Here is an 18,833-nt window from a genome sequence, read left to right on the forward strand (position 1 = left end):
GGAAGTGGATGGCCAGCATGAAGTCTTCCACTTTGTTTGCTAATCTTCTTATGGATTTATATGTTTTATATATTTCAGCTTCTTTACACAGAAGTCTGAACACAGGTCTAATGAGGAAGCCTGAGTTTTAAAGTTAAAACATGTAAATATGTTTATGTAACTTCCATGAGGTTGCCAAATGTCCACACTAAGGCATGGAAAATGTGACAAAGATAAAAATAGGGGGCTGGAGAGATGCCTCAGTGGTTAAGAGCACTGGATATTCATGTATATGATCAGTGTTCAGTTCCCAACACTCACATTGGGCAGTTCACAACCTTCTGTAACTTAAACTCAAGGGGATCTGATGCCCTCTTCTGGCCTCTTTGGGCATCCCCACTCACATGCCCATTAAGTACAAGCAGACTATAATAACTATAAATAAAAATTAAAATATCATTTAAAAACCAGCCAGTGAAGACAACAAAACACTTATGTAACAAGAATTAGAAATACATACCCAAATTTGGACAAATATGAGTAAGATGGGAAGAATTTCCTTAATTTTTTTATTTAACCATTTTTTAATTTGAATTAGAAACAAGATTGATTTGCATGACAATCCCAGTTCCCTTCTCCCTCCTGTCCTCCCCTACCACGCCCCCAACCAAAACCCTACCTATCACATACCCTTTCTTCTATTCTTTTCTTTGTTTTGTTTTGTTTTTTTGAGACAGGGTTTCTCTGTGTAGCTTTGGAGCCTATCCTGGCACTCGCTTTGGAGACCAGGCTGGCTTCGAACTCATAGAGATCTGCCTGACTCTGCCTCCCAAGTGCTGGGATTAAAGGCGTGCGCCACCAACGCCCGGCCCTTTCTTCTATTCTTCACCTGACTCAACCTTTCTGCTCCCTCATGACCTCTACATCATTCCTCTTCTTTCCTTCTCATTCTCGTAGCTCCCTTCCCCCTCTTCCCATGCTCTTAATTTGCTCAGGGGATCTTGACCCTTTCCCCTTCTCCAGGGGACAATATTTGTCTCTTTTAGGGTCCTCCTTGTTTACTAGTTTCTCTGGCAGTGTGGATTGTAGGCTGGTAATCCTTTACTCTATGTCTAAAATCCACATATGAGTGAATACATATCATGTTTGTCTTTTTGTGATTGAGTTACATCGCTCAGAATGGTTTCTTCTAGTTCCATCCATTTTCCTGCAAATTTCAAGATTCCATTGTTTTTTTCCGATGAGTAGTACTCCATTGTGTAAATGTACCACATTTTCTCTATCCATTCTTCGGTTGAGGGGCATCTAGGCTGCTTCCAGTTTCTGGCTATTACAAATAGTGCTGCTGTGAACATCGTTGAACAGATAGATGCCCTTGTTGTATGAATGTGCTTCTTTTGGGTATATGCCTAGGAGTGGAATTGCTGGATCTTGTGGTAGACTGATTCCCATTTTCTTGAGGAGTAGCCATACTGATTTCCAAAGTGGCTGTACACGTTGGCACTCCCACCAGCAGTGGAGAAGTGTTCCCCTTTCTCCACATCCTCCAGCATAAGCTGTCATTGGTGTTTTTTATTTTAGCCATTCTAACAGGAGTAAGATGGTATCTTAGAGTTGTTTTGATTTGCATTTCCCTGATGGCTAAGGATGTTGAACACTTTCTTATGTGTCTTTCAGCCATTTTAGATTACTCTATTGAGAATTGTCTATTTAGTTCTGTACCCCACTTTTTAATTGGATTGTTTGGTGTTTTGGAGACTAGCTTCTTGAGTTCTTTGTATATTTTGGAGATCAGCCCTCTGTCAGATACGGGGTTGGTGAATATCTTTTTCCAGTCTGTGGGCTGCCGTTTTGTCTTGCTGACTGTGTCCTTTGCTTTACAGAAGCTTCTCAGTTTCAGGAGGTACCATTTATCAATTGTTGATCTCAGTGTCTGTGCTATGTTCAGGTGTTATGTTCAGGAAGCAGTCTCCTGTGCCAATTAATTCAAGGGTATTTCCCACTTTATCTTCTAATAGGTTCAGTGTGGCTGGGTTTATGTTGAGGTCTTTGATCCATCCTTAAGTTTTTTTTTTTTATAACTTTACTTTGATATGAAGATTTCAGACATGTAGAACAGTTGTGTCAGTCTGCCTCTGAATGTTTCCAACCTGAAGATCCTCAAAGAGTTGATCTCTGTTCTATAAAGCTGAGGTTTAGCTCAGACCATAAGGTTTTAGTGTGATAGGCCCTGCTTGGGAAACTGACCACCTGATCGTTCCAGAAGATAGGTTTCCATTATTGTTCTTGGCTGGGGAACTCTTTGCTGCTCAGAAATAACAACAGATGAGAAATTTCCACCTATGTTTTCTTTTGAAAAATGTAATTTTTAAGATACATCTTTTTTTGTGTGTCTCTAGGGGCCAAGTTTTTTCAAATTCAAATATTAGCAACAAAGTTTTCTGGTTGTTTTTTTTGTTTAGGAACATTTTGTTTGGCCACTTGTACATCATCTTCCATCCTGTAAACAAAATACTTGGTTGGATATGTTCATTAGGGCATGGAAGAGAGAGAAACAATACTGAAGGGGTAGTGGTGCCACAGCTGAAAAATTCCAGCATCATACCTGACTATTGTTTTGCTTCAGAGATTTACTACATACCTTATTCTGTTACCCAGTAGTATTCATATGGTAGACAGTACAGTCATTTCTTTTCTCAGAGTAGTGTGTTATTTTGCCATTCTTTGTTCTCCTCTTGAAAGGGGATGGCCAGATGCCTACTGAAACAGGTTTTTTGTTTCCCTTCCAATGTACTATGCTGCAGAGCTAAGTGATACTGTTGGACACTACTTGAGCATGCCTTCTCTTCCTCCCCTCTTTGTGTCATCTTTGCATTTCTGATTACATGACTGAGGCAGGGTAGATAGATAATGAAAATTATGGGGCTATGGCATGGGAATGGAGCCATTCACCTTGTGTTTGATTGAGGCTTCTTATCAACGGAGAAGCATGAATCCCAGCACAAATAACAGCATTTCCTGTGAAGGTTGCTAATATGAAAAGAAAATTCATTAGGAGATTTCATAAAATAGCAACAAGCCAGGTGTAAGGCCTGTGTTATATCACCTGGAGAGGCCTCATTCCTTTTCCCAGTTATTTCCTGGGAAGCTCAAACAAGACTGTTAACTCTGTTTACAGTGAAGCTGTCCTAACTTCCCTGATATCTAGACTTTTACTTTGTCAGTTGTAGTCCTGTTGAGTGTCTCAGGAAACACCTAGTGATCTCATTCAGATGAGATGAAGGTAATAACTTCAAATCCCACCCAAATCCTATGTGACTGTTGTTCAAAACAAACATCTTGGAGAAGCCCTTGTTTGTATGGCTTGTGCTTCCTTCTGAGTGCCTTTCTCACCCTTATACTGAAACTGTATTCAAAATATCTTTGTTTAAACTCAACTCTGCTTCATAAATGGACTAGTTTTTGAAATTCTTTTCTGTGTCAGAGTCACCAGACCTTCCTTGGCCTTCCTCAAGGTCCCCAAAAGTCTAGGGGGAGTTCCTCGGGCAACTCTACCTCTTGCCCCTGTTTCCTAAAACATGAACATAATGAGCACATACTATGGGCCAATATTATAATGAAGTACCAAAGTGTCGAGTATAATCTCAGACTGGAAAGAAATGCAACAGCTGTTGGAGAAGGTGATAATTATCATTGTGCTTTCAGAGTAGGTAGGCAGTTCCACAAGTGGGGAACAGGAAGTTTGAGGTAGAGGTACTGTATATATATGCATGAAGTTGTGAGATGACTTGAGAAATCTGTAGTGATATATTATTTATGATTTATTAAAGCTTGGCTGAGGATTCAGAAAAGCAAAGTCAGTCACAAGCCTTAGAAGCCAAGCACACACCTTTAATCCCAGAAGCCAGAAGTTAGGAGGTGGTGGTACACACCTTTAATCCTAGTTCTCAGTATTAAAAGGTAGATGGATCTCTGTGAGTTCAAAGCCACCCAGATGTACACAAGAGTGAATCAGTATAAAAGAGCTCACACCCAACATTAGGGAAGTATATGACAGAAGCAAGGTCTCAGGGAGGCATTCATTCTCCAGCCACACTGAAGATAGGACATTCATTCTCCAGCCATGTTGAGGCGAGGCAGCACTTTGAGGCTTGGTGAAGAGCTTGTGTATGGATTAGCCCTTTCAGCCTGAGCTTGAGGGGAGACCTAGTGGCTGGCTGCTTTGCCTTTCTGATATTTTCTTGAAGTTTGAACCCCAGTAACAGTCTCTGGGTCTTTTATTTATTCGTGTTACATTGGTTGGCTGCCATTTCTTCTGTTTACTGCTTCTTATATTTTTCCTCCCCCACTCTTCATATGTTTGCATGAATTTCCATATTGTTTAGTTCAAGTAGTGGAACATAGCTATCAACATCTTACAGTTCAGGCACCAACAGGGAGACAGTAAACCAAATTCATAAGACTATGCAATATGACCATAGATGAATTAACTCTGGTCTAATAGATCTGATATTAACCCTTAGACTAAGCCATTTATACATTGTGGTAGGAATTGAGTAAGTTTGTTATCATCCACTTTTGGATAAGGTGTGTATTCTAATGAAAATCTGCTGTGGCAAAGAGGGAGTAGGTATAGTGATGGTTGGTAAATGGCAGTTGTCAGAAAGGGATGTAGGTGATGGTGGATCCTGAGCACAGGAACTTCTGTCCTTTTGGAGATAGTGACAGCCACCTTGGTCAAACGTGGTTGTACTTTACTTGGATGCATTCACTGACCAAGAACTCTGTTGCTACCAGTCATACTATTACATACAAAAAGACACTCATCATCTCTGTCTTAAGATTCAAGGATTCTAGAAGCTCTTACGTCTATAAACAAGGGACTAAGACCAAATATGACAAAAGATGGTCCTATCATACCTCGTAGATATTACAAGAAATTACAAGACTTTTAGAACTCTTATCAAGAACAGAGGGGAATACATATATATTTTTCCTACTATGTCACTTTGTCTTTATTGTGTAATTCTTGGAATTTATGTTCAAAGATGACACTGCGTCTCTGACTTTGGTGAATGGTGGTAGCATGCCACAAATGCAACTATTACAACGGTTTGTTGACATCATGCTACAGGTTAGATCATGATATCTCTTTGTAGTCATACTTCTCCATTTATAGCCCTGGGAGCAAATGAATTACTCTCCATCATAATCATTTTTATTTTTTAGAATATTACATAGAGTATTATATCACCTTTTAGGGCTTTTTTTTTTCATTTTGAGACTAATTCAGGTTTGTTAAGCAGTAGGCTTTCCTTATTATTACCAAGTGATATTCCCATTTTATGAATGTATCACAGTTTGTGTATCCATTTACCTGCTGGAGAACATTTGTGTTCTTTCCAGTTTGAAGTAATTATGAATAGAGCCACTGTAAATACTGATTCACCCAAGGTTGCTTTTTAAGATTTATTTTTGTTATTTTTAACTGTAGGTATGTGTCTGCATTTGAGTATGTGCACATGAATGTATATCAAGAGGCATTGGATCTCTAGGAGTTGGATTTGTAAGACACTAGTGACTGCCTGATGTGTGTGCTGGAAACAGAACTCAAGATGGCTGGCTCTTCACCGCTATGCCATCTCTCATATGCATACATTTTCATATCTTTAGGTTATCAATGCCTAAGAATAGTACTATTGGTTTATAGAGAAGATGTACATTTAACTTTAGAAGAAACTGCCAAACTATTTTCCAGTGTGGTTGTACTAGTGTCATTTCTACCAGCCATGGTTAAAAGTTCCCATATGGTAACGTTTGATATTGCCAATTAAAAAATAAACTTTAGGCATGTTATTAAATATGTAGTTGTATCATTGTATTTTGTTGTCATCAGTGAGACAGGGTCTATTATGTAGCCAAGCCTGACCTCAAACATGACAGCTGTCTTTGGGAGGCAGGGAAGTAGGGTGCAGAATTAGCATATGGGAAAACAAGTTGGCACAGAGGAAGGCTGGAAATTCCTGGCAGAGATGGACTGGCTCATACTACTGGCACAGGTACAAAGGTCTAAAAGTAACCCTTGGCCTATTATAATACTAAAATACATACCCCTGAGTAATGATCTAAAATATAGTAAGAGATGCCTGAGTTGTATGTAGGATAGTGTTTGACTTGTAGAGCCGACATTATCCAGATCAGCCAGAAAAGTTGAGTGCTATGTATGAGTTGTATTATCATTCTGAAATAACATAAAAGCCCAGATTTGTGCAGTAGGCTCCTGAGCTGCTGAACTCTCTCTGTTCTACAGACTTCCTCTTTTGGAAGTATATTTTTTTTTAGTATGCTGTCCTGTTTCTGTTGTCATTTGGTGTCACTGCTCAACTCTTCGTTCAAAGATGCAAGAGCCTGCAACTTTACTGGTGTTCACCTGTTCCCAGTAGCAGCCAGTGTCACTGTGCTGCTACCTGGAGTGCTGGGAATCCAGGAGTGTGCCACCATGCCTACTTACTGTCGTTTCATTTGCTTTTCTCTACTTGGTAATGAACATCTTTTCTTGTACTTATTTGCCTTTCATATATTCTGTATGGTGAAATATCCTTTCAGATATTTTGACAATTAATTATTTGTTTTACTCTTGAGTTTTGAGAGTTTATTTTATAGATCCAGGTCCATTGTTAGATGTGCTTTGTCTGTGCTCTTAACAGTGTTTCATGATTTACCATTTTTAAATGGATTGTGTTTTTGGTAGTACACCTAAAACCCTAGGCCTAGGGGTGTGTAGCTTTGTGGTAGTGTGTGTACTTAGCATGTGTGAGCTCTTAGGTTCAATCTTTAGGGACTCAAATATTCAGCTACAAAACCACAAAAACAAAAACTTACCAAACTCTTTAATTAACCCGTTACAAGTATATCTTCTAAAGAGTTTAAATTAAGGTCTCACTCTGCAACTCTGGCTGGCCTGACACTCATTATGTAGACCAGGCTAGCCTTGAACTCACAAAGATCTGCCAGCCTGTGTCTCCTGCGTGTTGGGATTAACGGCCTGTGCTATCACACCCAGCTTTAAAGTTTTATATTTAGATCTCTGATCCATGATTTTACACAAGGTGTAAAATTTTAAGGTTTGTTTGTTTGTTTTTACATTGCTGAAAGTATGATATTTTCTCTTTTGAATTACTTTTGGGCTAATGTTAAAAGTCAGTTAGTTGACCCTATTTTTTGGGCACATTTCTGCACTGACCATTCCAGTCATAGAGCTTTGTTTCTATCATTCACTAGTATGGCGTTATCATTATTATAGCTTTATAAACCTAAGGATAGTATCATTCTTACAGTTTCTTTTCCCCAGAAATTATTTCAGTCATTTAAAATCCATTGTCAGCCGGGCGTTGGTGGCTCACACATTTAATCCCAGCACTTGGGAGGCAGAGGCAGTCAGATCTCTGTGAGTTCAAGGCCAGCCTGGTCTACAGAGCGAGTGCCAAGACAGCCTCCAAAGCCACAGAGAAACCCTGTCTCGAAAAACAAAATAAAAAACTAACTAACTAAAATAAAATAAAATTAAATCCTTTGCCATGCTATGAATTGGAATGTTGGTCTGACTCTAAATCCTTCCAGAATTTTCCATTGTCTAGTGCCTTTCTCAATCTCCTTCAGAGATTTGAAGTTTTCATTGTAACAATCTTTCACTTCCTTGGTTAGGTTTAAATTCCAAGGTATTTATGGCCTTTGATGTTACTGTAAATAGGAGTATGTCCATGAACTCTTTTTCATTGTGTTTGTTGTTAGCGTATAGAAAGGCTGCTGATTTTTCTAAGTTGATTTTGTATCCTTCCACTTGGCTTAAAATATTGATTGTTTCTAGAAGTTTTCTAGTGGAATTTTGGGGATCTTTACTGTGTAATATCATATCATCTGCAAGTAGGGATAATTTGATGACTTCTTTTGTTTTATTGTTCCAGCTAGTGCTTCTAGCGCTAGAGTGAAAAGGAGTGGGGATAATGGGAAGCCCTGTCTCTTTCCTGATTTTATGAGATTGCGTCAAGTTTTTCTCCATTTAGGATTGTAGCATGAAAAATAAATGACCCAGAGACTGATATTAGGGTTCAAACTTCAAGCTGAATATCAGAAAAGCAAAGCAGCTGGCCTCTAGCTTCTTACCTCTATCTCAGGTTGAAAGGGCTGATCCTGTCTCCCAGAGCTTTTCACTAAGCCTCAGACTGTAACCTCTCCTCAGCATGACTGGAGAATGAAAGCCTTCTACTGACTTCTTGCTCCTGTCTTTTATACCCCTCTAGTATTGGGATTAAAGGTGTGAGCTATAATTCTCTTTTAGAATGATTCATTCTTGTGTAGATCTAGGTGGCCTGGGACTTACAGAGATCTGTCTACCTCTTAATCCTGAGTCCTAGGATTAAAGGTATGTACTACCACCTCCTAGTTTCTGGCTGCTGGGATTAAAGGTGTGTATCACCACTGCCTGATCTCTATAGCTTGAGGCTGACTTAGCTTTTCTGATTTTTTTCAAGTTTTAATAGATCATAAGTAATATGTCACTACAAGGATAATGTTGCCTGTGGGTTTTGTCATATATACCCTTTATCATGTTGAGGTAAGTTCTCTCTAGTCTGCTCTCTCTAGGGTTTTTATGAAAACTTGGTGGAGTTTGTCAAAGGCTTTTTCTGCATCTGTTGAAATGATCATGTGATTTTATCTTTAAGTTCATTTACATAAGTTACTATATTTATTGACTTACTTATGCTCAATCAACCCTTTCTGGGATAAAGAGAATTTGATCATGGTCAATGATCTTGATAATGTGCTTGTGTTTGGTTCGATAGTGTTTTATTGAAGTTTTTTTTTCCTCTTTGTCCATCAGAGATACAGGTCTGCAGTTTTGTTTTTGGTTGTATTTTGAACTGGCTTCATAGAACGAGTTTGGGCGAATTTCTTCTGTTTTTGTTTTGTGAAAGCTTAAGAAGTACTGGTTGTAGTTCTTTGAAAGTCTGGTAGAAGTTTGCTGTGACTCCATCTGGGCCTACAATTTCTTTTTAACTGGAAGACTTTTTATTACTGTTTCCATCTCCTTTGTTGTGGTTTTGTTTAGGTTATTGGCCTCTTCTTGTTTTAACTTCAGTAGTTTGGATGAATCAAGAAATTCATCCATTTCTTTCAGATTTTTCCAACTTAATGGAATACAGTTTTTTAAAGTATTCCCTTATAATATTCTGTATTTCTTTGGTGTCTGTTGTACTGTTTCTGTGTTTGTTTCTGACTTTGTTAATTTTGGTCCTCTCATTCTTTCTTATGGTTATTTGGGCTAATGATCTGTCAACTTGTCTATTTTCCCAAAGAACTGTCTCTTAGATTTATTGTTTCTTACTTCATTAATTTCTGCTTTGATTTTGCTATTTCTTGGCCATCTGCTTGGTTTGGGTTTGGTTTGTTCTTGTTTTTCCAAATTCTTGAGTTATATCATTAAGTCATTTATTTGTGCTTTTTCTGATTTTTTAATGTAGGCACTTAGGGCTATAAACTTTCCTCTTATAACTGCTTTTTATGTTTTCCAGAAATATAGCTGTGTTGTGTTTTCATTTCCATTTGGTTCTAGAAATATTTTGATTTTTTTTATTTCTTTGATCCATTCATCTTTCAGTAAGTAATGAGTTAATGTTTACAAGTTTGCACACTTACTGGAGCATTTTTGCTGCCAATTTTAAGTTTTATTGCATAATGGTCAGATAGAATACATTTCAGTTTTTCAGTATTTGTAAAAGTTTGCTTTGTATCCCAGGATATGGTCTATTTTGGAAGAGCTTTCATGTGCTTCTGAGTAGAATGTATGTTCTTTGGCATTTAGATAGAATAGTCTCTAGATATGTTAGGTTCATTTGATGTAAGATGTCATTTAATTCTGAGGTTTTTCTATTTTTTTTGTCCAGATGACCTATTTATTAGAAAAAGTTGACTAGGTAGTTCTTATTAGAGAACATTCATATAGAGGTAGTAGGTTTGATGGGAGACACACTGTTTTGGCCATTCATGATGTTTTTGACCTGGGCATGTGGACTTTGTTCTTTTGTTGTGTGTCTGATGTGGTAATCTGGCCTTCCTTAGCTTGGGCCAGTGCAGGAGATGCATGACCTGAGCTGTGCCAGGTAAACTAGTAGATAAACTGTTTAATTGGACCATGGAAAGATGGCTTCCAAACCAAAGATGAGTCTAGAGCTAGGCCAGGCAAAGGAGACTCACCAATGAAGAAGATTCCCAGCCACAGGTGTGGAGCTAGGCTTATGGGTTTGCTGATTGTAGAGGAATGGAGTAAGGATGCAAAAGGGGTAAAAGTGATTTACCTAGGAAAGGAGATGGCTCACCCACCAAGAGGGTTCGTTTGTTGCCTTCAAATCTGGAACTAGGCTTACGGGCTAGCGGATGGTAGAGAGTTAGGGTAAGGACAGGGAAAGGGAAGTGACTTCTTGATAATATATATATATATATATATATATATATGTATATGTATATATGTATATATATGTATATATATGTATATGTATATATATATATGTATATATATATTTGCCTTCATACTTTGTATTCCATGACCTTGCTAAACTCATTAATTAGTTCTAAGATTTGAAGATTTGTATGAATCTTTATTTATATGTGTTTTTGATTTTTAAGTAGACAGTGTCTTTTGAAGATAGTGTTTTTCTTCTTTCTTGCATGTATGTTCTTTGTTCTATTCCTCATCTTATGGCATTAGTTAATACGTCAAGTACAATGGTAGCAAGGGTGGTGAGCATTAATGCTGTTTCTGATATCAGGGTTACTGTGGGCAACATCCACTTTCATCACTTTGTAGGGCGTTTTTTGAAGTTAATGGAGTTTCTTTCTATTCTCAGTTTTGTAATTTTTTAGGTGTTTTTAAAATGCTTTTTTGCATCAAGTAATATGATCATGTGATTTTTCTCTGAACCACTACTATGGTAGATAATGTTCACATGGTGGACTGTATTTGAATTATTTGTATAGCAGACTATATAGTGGACAAATTATTTTAGAATACTAAACTAGCCTAGCTTTTCAGGAAAAAAGCATCACTCACTTGGTGAGTATATGTACATTATTGGATTGGATTTGTTAATATTTTACTTAGGATTTTCATTTGTTTCTATATTCATAAGTTTTCTGACAAGTCATGTCAACTTGACACACAAACTAGAGTTATCTGAAAGGAAGGAACCTCAGTTGAGAAAATGTCTCCATAAGATCCAGCTATAAGGCATTTTAAAAATTAGTGATTGATGGGGGAGGGCCCATCCCATTGTGGGTGGTGCCATCCTTGGGCTTTTGGTCCTGGGTTCTATAAGAAAGCAGGCTCAGCAAGCCTTGATGAGCAAGCTAGTAAGCAGCACCCCTCCATGGCACCAGCTTCTGATTCCAGGTTCCTATCCTGTTTGAGTTCTTGTCCTGACTTCCTTCAGTGTTGAACAGTGATATGGAAGTGTAAGCCAATTGAACCCTTTCTTACCCAACTTACTTTTTGGTCATGGTGTTTCATTGCAGCAATAGAAACCATAGACAGTAAGGCATATTCATCCTTTTCTGGGTAATGCTTTTATCTGATTCTTTTTTTTTTTTTTTTTGAGTAAATCTACCCTGAAAATGAGTTAGGGGTATTTCCTTTTCCATCATTTGGAAGAAGTCTTGTAGAATTGGTGCTATTTCTTTAAATGTTTGGAATAGTTGACTTGAGAAACAATTTGAGCTTGGATATTTGTGTTCCATAAAGTTTGCTTGTTCATTTTTGCCATAGACTTGCTTTATTTAAGTGTTACAAGAGTGTTCACATTAACTGTTTAAGCTTGAATGTGTTTCAGTAGTTATTATTTATTAAAAGGATCATTTAGAAGGGCTGATTCTGGTACTGGATAGCTGTGTGACCTTGAGATAGGTACTTTGGCTATAATTTATTTAGTCCCTAATTTATTCATCTGAAAAACCAAGGGGTTAGATTTAATTGGTTTTAAGGTTTTTTTAACCCCCTACTTTTTGAATTTTATACTTCTGTTAGGATAGTAATCTATGCATTTGAAGTTGATGTGAAAAACCTTAGTCTCTATTTGTTTCATTTGCATGTCATTCATTGAGCATTGGTTTTCTTAAATTAACCTTGCCCTTTAGATTATATCTCAAATTTTCTTCTAATAAATAATTTGATGAACAAATATGGGTATTCCTAGTCATGCAGTTGTATATATACAACTTAAGGTATGTGAAAATTATCTTTCTATGCTCTTCATAAGAGGGTTATGATGGTTAGTTTTTAATGTATTTTCTTGAAAAAAAGGCTTAGTTTAAAATTTAGAAATATTTGAAATGCATTTCCCTTTTAGTGATATCCCTTTAATCTTCATGATTTTTTTGAAGCCATATAGTTTTTCTACTTACTGGAGACAATGTGAGCATTTTATGTAAAATTTTTTTCAAAAGTGCCACATTGTGCATTCTGTCATTTGTTGGGTTAAAGCAAAGTGGAGGTAGCATACAGCTTTACTGCTGAAGGAAACACTGAGTTGCAGGCTGCAGCTGGAGGATTTTTCATAGGCACCTGTGGGTTTGAGTGCGTTCAATACACAGGCTGCAGTAGGAGGCTGGCACTGACTCTGCTGACTCCAGTGCACTCCTTCGCTGCTGTTCTGCCGGTTTCTCTACTGTCCAGAAGACAAACAAAATGGTGCGGCATGTTCAGGACTTGGGGGAAAAATAGCCATCAGTATGATTCAGAGGTGGGTCTGCTACATTGATCAGAAAAGAGATGTTTAACAAGTCTAGAGGTTTAGGCAGAGATTAGCATGCCAGCTTTCTGTAGCTGTTTTAATATTTGATGACGGTCATTTAAGAATGAAATTGTTAATAGTTGTGAAATCTGCATGCCCTCTGTATTTAGAGGTTCTGGTATGTGGCATGTATGACATTAGTAATCGCATCCATGGTAGCTTGTGAACAGATTTGTTTTATAAAATGTGTATGGCTTTAGTGTATATAGATATGTTATGAAAGGTTTTCTTTTCCTGCTAGTATTAGCTTGGTTTTGTTTATAAGTAAACACTTAATGGGTTTTGTATTTTCTCTGTTGCTTTTTGTTGGAGTTTTTGCCAATATCTCTCCTTATTGAATATACATTCAATTTGTAATAGCAGAAATCATTCTCCAGCAAGATAGGGGAAAATCAGTAGGATGAGCACTAAAGTTGGCACTTCATATTTTATTGATGACTGTAATGCAGTGGAGTTCGCATTGCACATAGTCATGATTTAAATGATTATCTCTTCTATGAAAGCAAAATGTTTGTAAGAACGGCCATGTTTACAGTGAGTATGAAATAAAGGGGAAGAAGTAGGACAAGTAAAATTTCCCTGTCGTTGGCTTCTTGAGCTATCTCAGCATTGATCCAAAATACTGTTGTGTTAGGAGCATACTGTAGAAACAACTGAACATCAAGCACTAAAAATCATAGAGACTTAGTTCCCACCCCTTTCCTGAAGCAGTTTGCTTTTGTATGTGTGTATTTTGGGTTTCTGTAGCTGCCTGTAACCGAGGAGCTGTCCAGTTGAGACAACATACGTTTTCTTAAGCCACACCCAACAGATTCTTCTTTTTTATGCTTTGGGTACTATTTAATACTGTGCTGTTTTGTGACCAGGATCTCTAGGATGACTTTTGAGTTGTCAAAAGAAGAAATATACTATATCCACAAGCTCTAGCTTAAGATGTTTCAAACATTTGAGTGTTTTACCAGCACAGAAAATCAGTGTTTTAGTTTAGGCAGCATTTTCTATGCCTAAGAGGAAGAGTATTTGTGTGATTCCATGGTGAGTGTATTGCAAGGATTCTGATCACGTAGGTAACGGTGCTGCTTGGGATATTATTTTGGTTAGTATTGTGGATAAGACATTCCAAGTTTAGATGTTTTAATTTGAGCAAATATTTGTTGAAATACTTTAAACACTTGATTTTTATGTGGTATTAAAATTTGCAATGCAGTCAGACTTATTTTTAAATGTGTTTTTATAATGTTTTATTCCATAGTAAAGACATTTTGTATGTGATTAGAATTAACAACTGTATGGCTGTCTGCCACTATGTTAGATTACCTCACCCACTTTACTGTAGACAGAAATAATATGGAATCAGCATTAATCTTAGTAGTCTGCAGAGCGCGTTTAGGATGTACTCTCAAGAACAGTTTCTTTTAGACAGCAAATTAACTCTTTCTCTTCAGAAATTAAAAAAATGTAGTATATTTCAGATCTTTTTTATTGATCAACAAAAAAAGAAAAATATGGTATTTTTATGTGCCAGATTTTATAATAGTAAATAGTTAACTATAGAGTAAACATACTGTATTATTAGAATGTTTCATGTATCCAAATGTTATATAACCCTGATGGAATGTTGCAGATGAAACAAAGAAATCTGATTGGTTCCTCACAAGAAACAGCAGCCTTGAAATCCTTTTTAACCAGAGGCTTCCACAGCAGCCCGGATGGTTAGCTGGCATCACAGTGAAAAAAGAAATGCTTTGGGGATGGAGGGGGGTTAGAAATAGAAGTTCATGTTGCTGAGGTTCCCACTTAATTCATTTTCTTTGAATATATACTGCCTTGCAGACGTTTGTCCTTACTAGCAAACAACTCCCTCTCTTTGTTGTTATTAAGAGAGTGTTATGTCTTATCAAACAGATGAGCTTCCTAAAAAGCATTACTTATCAAATGAAGAAGCTGTCTAAAAATAATTTCAAGTGATAGAATGGGTTATAATGAGTAACATCATTTTAAGACATTCATGAAGTGAGAATGAATTTGGGGCTTGTTGAGAGAAGAGTACAATGTGAAAAGTTTGAAGAACAGGATACTAACAGAAACTGTTTAGTTCCACCATCCCCCATCATATTAAAGTTACATCAAATAGTTGTCATCTTAAGATTTCTGTGATATTTTAGTTATGGGTGCACTATCTATAATGATATTCAAATAGGATGCTACAAGTCAAAAACAATTGGAAAATTGTTGTTCTCTTCTGGTTAGTATAGAAATGCCCTTGAGATGGGAAAATAATGTGTTATCTTCCATGTGTTTATTATTGACTAGATGGTTGGCTGGACCATAGCTTAAATCACAACAGCAAATATGCAATCCTTTTATGTTTTTAGCAGAAAATATTTAAAACATTCCTGTAGTTTATTGCAACATAAAAATTGTTCCCCCACCCCCATGAGAACAGGATTTCTCTGTATAGCTCTGACTCCAGGCTGACCTCAAACTCTTGCTGGGGAGGCTGGCAAGATCCTCTTGCCTCTGCCTTCCCAGTGCTAGGATTAAAGACATGTGTGAAAATTCTTATATAAAAACAGTAATAAGTCAACTTTATAGAATTTGGGAGAGGAACAATTACTGTGAGCCAGGATCAGTATCTTAAATAAAGACATCAAATTATATTGAAAGGAAATAGCCAAGCATCATAAAAGAAAGTATATTTAAAAAGGAACATCTGACACAGGTATTTTTCTATGAGTACCAACTCTGTTAAATAGTTTCCATACTGTGCTTATTTTCTAAGTTATCTGATATGCTAATAGAGTTGGGCTGTAGGCAGCTGGCTGCAAGTGTCACAAGCTAAAAGCAAAATGGCTGGCAAGGATTAGGACTGTAAATTTGCAATAGAGTTGGATGCAGTTAGGATACCATTCGTTGAAGGAAGGTATTAAAGTAAGATGATTGAACTCAGATGTTTTTGATGATAAATTAAAACTTATCAAAGGGAAATATAGCAATAGTTTTTTTTACAGCTTAAAAATGAAAGGCTTTAAACTACAAAGTGATATATGTTTAGCTAAATCTCTTGTCACTATCTGTTTACCTGTTGTTGATATTGTGTAATTCTAAAGATCAGGTAGTTTTTGAGGGAAAGTGTGCATAACATTTTCAGAATGATGTATAGTTAAGGTGTTACAAAAGAGGAAGAACTCATTACATTCTTAGAATGGAGGGAATTGGAGGAGTTTCTGAGGGTTCTACGTATTTGTTAGTATTTTAGATTAGTATACGTTAAGGATAGAAGAAAAATAATAGGAAAACTTAGAGATGAGATTGCAGGTATAGTTCTCAAAATGATTATACCCATTGTATTTTAGGAAATATTTATGTTCTCTCTGTGTAAAACCATAAGCCCTTTTCATTGAATTTTGGCATTTGGAAGACGCATTGATTTTTAAATTAGTGATAAACTTGCATAGATTGGAAATACATTCAGGAATTCGTTAAGTTGAAGACTGTACATTAGTCTACTTATTTGTCTCAGTACATAGTAGAATGGGTATGTACTTTAGGAGAGAGAATATAGATATTTGTCAACCCTATTTCTCTAGTATGTAGGACAAGGTCTCAGTACCAGTGATTTCCCAGGGATTTTTGTTTTATTGTTTTCGAGACAGGGTTTCTTTGTGTTGTCCTAGCTGTTCTGGAACTTGCTCTATAGACCAGGCTAGCTTCAAATTCAGAGATCAGAAATCCAAAGTTTCCAGTGCTTGATGAATGGATAATAATAGTAAGATGTGTGTAATAATAGCAAGCGATACATATACAGGTATATCAAAATCAATTTAATTTTCGAAACCTTATGTTAATAAATACCATTATTTTACAATTTTGACAGATGAGGAGACTGAGGCAGAGACTTGACCAACAATGGCAGACAGTATATGGTGAACCCAGAGTTTGAACTGGTGTGTTCCTGATCTCTTTGTAATCTTTTTCTTAATCAATGTAATCAATTCTCTAATAATAAAAATATGTTAGCATTCAACTATATCCTTAACCACCAGAAGCCTACATTGTATATATATCCTGGCAGGACCTGAAGAGTAGAGAAAACCTTTCTGCTGTGTCTTTTAGAATTTCTTTAACTGGCATAGTGTGAGAGTGTGAGTGTGTGTGTGTGTGTGTGTGTGTGTGTGTGTGTGTGTGTGTGTGTGTGTTTCGTTTTTGTTGTTATTTTGGTTTTGTGAGACAGGGTTTCTCTATGTACCCCTTGCTGCCCTGGAACTCGCTTTGTAGACCAGGCTGGCCCAGAATTCACAGATTGACCTGCCTCTGCCTCCTGAGTGCTGGGATTAAAGGCGCGGCCACCATTGCCCGGCAGTATTTTGTTTTCTAAAATCTTTTCCAGCCATTTGTTATAATCATCAGTAATTACAGATATGTAGTTCTAAACTATTTAAAAGCCTATCACAAGTGTGATAGAAATCATTTGGGTAATGGGCTCAGGCAAATGGCTCTGAGATCTAACGACTTGTTAAACACAGCTGATTTAAAACTTCTGACTGTTGTTCCCTCTTTTCTTATTTATTCTTCAAGGTTTTCCCCTTCCTATTTTGTTTGAATTTCTGGTTCCAACCTCCAGTACTCAATTTTGCAGTAACAGTGAACTTTCTAGAATATGAATATGAGTTTTTTAAAATGTTAATTTTTCTGATATGGCAGTATCTGCCTATAATCTCATAACTCCTGTGATGGAGACAGAAGGTTTAGGAATTCAAGGTCAGTCTCAGCTACATAGTAAGTTTGAGGCCCTCCTGGGTTATATGAAACCGTCTCTCAAATATATATATATATTTGTATTTATATTCTAACATAGAGAGACATAGAAAATACACACTTAAAAAGACAGATTTAGGATTTGGTAAACCACCCCCCCAAAAAAAACCCACCCAACCTAGTGATGTTTGAGTCTTTTCCTTCAGAGTTGAAAAGCACATTATAAATCTATCTGTGAGGAGCTTTTAAGTTTAATATTATTTGTTTTAAATTTTGCTGAGCAATAATAAAATTATTTCTGCTCTATAACCTGCTTTTATGCAGTGTTCAATTTTTTATCAGTCTTTAATTAATGTCCCTGTTAATACAAAATTGAGTTTATTTCTGTTTGGTTGTTGTGGAGATGCTGTGTGAGTGTGAGATTATAAGTAATGCTGCAATGGCTATCTTTGCATGTACACTGGGATTTGGGGGAGGGGTACTGTACCCAGAAGTGGTACAGTATAACGTTCTGTATGTTTACCTTTGCTAGATAATTTCTCTGTTGTTGTTACTGTGCACATTTATATTTCCCAGAAAGTTCCTGTATTGCCAATGTTCAGATCGTAGGAGTTAACTTTTATCAATCTCCTGTGTAAAAAGTGACATCTCACTGATTTAATCATTTTTTCCTCATTTCTAGTGAGGTTTGATATGCTTTCCTGTGTTTATTGGACTTTATAGTTTCCTCATCTATTAATATCTTTAACTTTCATGAATGTTTTTATTGGATTATTTGTCCTTTTCTTACTGATTACAGGAATTCTTTGTATATCTCAAAGATGGTCCAGTAAACTATAGCTAATGTCCCATATTTACCTTGCCACCTGTCTTTATACAACCTATGAGTTAAGAATGGTTTTTACATTTATTTTAAATGATTCAGAAAAAAATTAATGGAGGCTAAAATGTCATTTTCATTATAATGTGAAAATTGTGTGAAATTCAAATTTTAATATTCCTGGGTAGTTTTGTTGGAATATGTGTATACTCATTTGTATATTGTTGATGCTTATTTTGTGCTACACCTGCAAATGTGATGTATCATGATAGAGAGCATGTTGATATTGGCTGATATAGGGGTTCAGTGTACACCTCTAGAGTGATGCTAGGTTCCTGTGTGTCTCAGAATAAGGGATTGGAACAGAAATACATGAACAGTAGCAAAGTTAGAGACTTTATTAAGGAAGAATACTCTTCCAAGGGAGGAAACAA

At 36.7% G+C, this 18,833-nt stretch overlaps 1 protein-coding gene across 8 annotated transcripts in view; it reads left to right on the top strand.

The window, feature by feature from the left end:
* The window catches only part of Tanc2 (tetratricopeptide repeat, ankyrin repeat and coiled-coil containing 2), a 311,247-nt gene that overhangs the window by 47,293 nt on the left and 245,121 nt on the right, over nucleotides 1-18,833 (top strand). The gene's annotated exons all lie outside the window — the stretch shown is intronic.

This window comes from Cricetulus griseus, chromosome 7 (assembly GCF_003668045.3).
Source record: "Cricetulus griseus strain 17A/GY chromosome 7, alternate assembly CriGri-PICRH-1.0, whole genome shotgun sequence".
Classification (NCBI taxonomy): domain Eukaryota; kingdom Metazoa; phylum Chordata; class Mammalia; order Rodentia; family Cricetidae; genus Cricetulus; species Cricetulus griseus.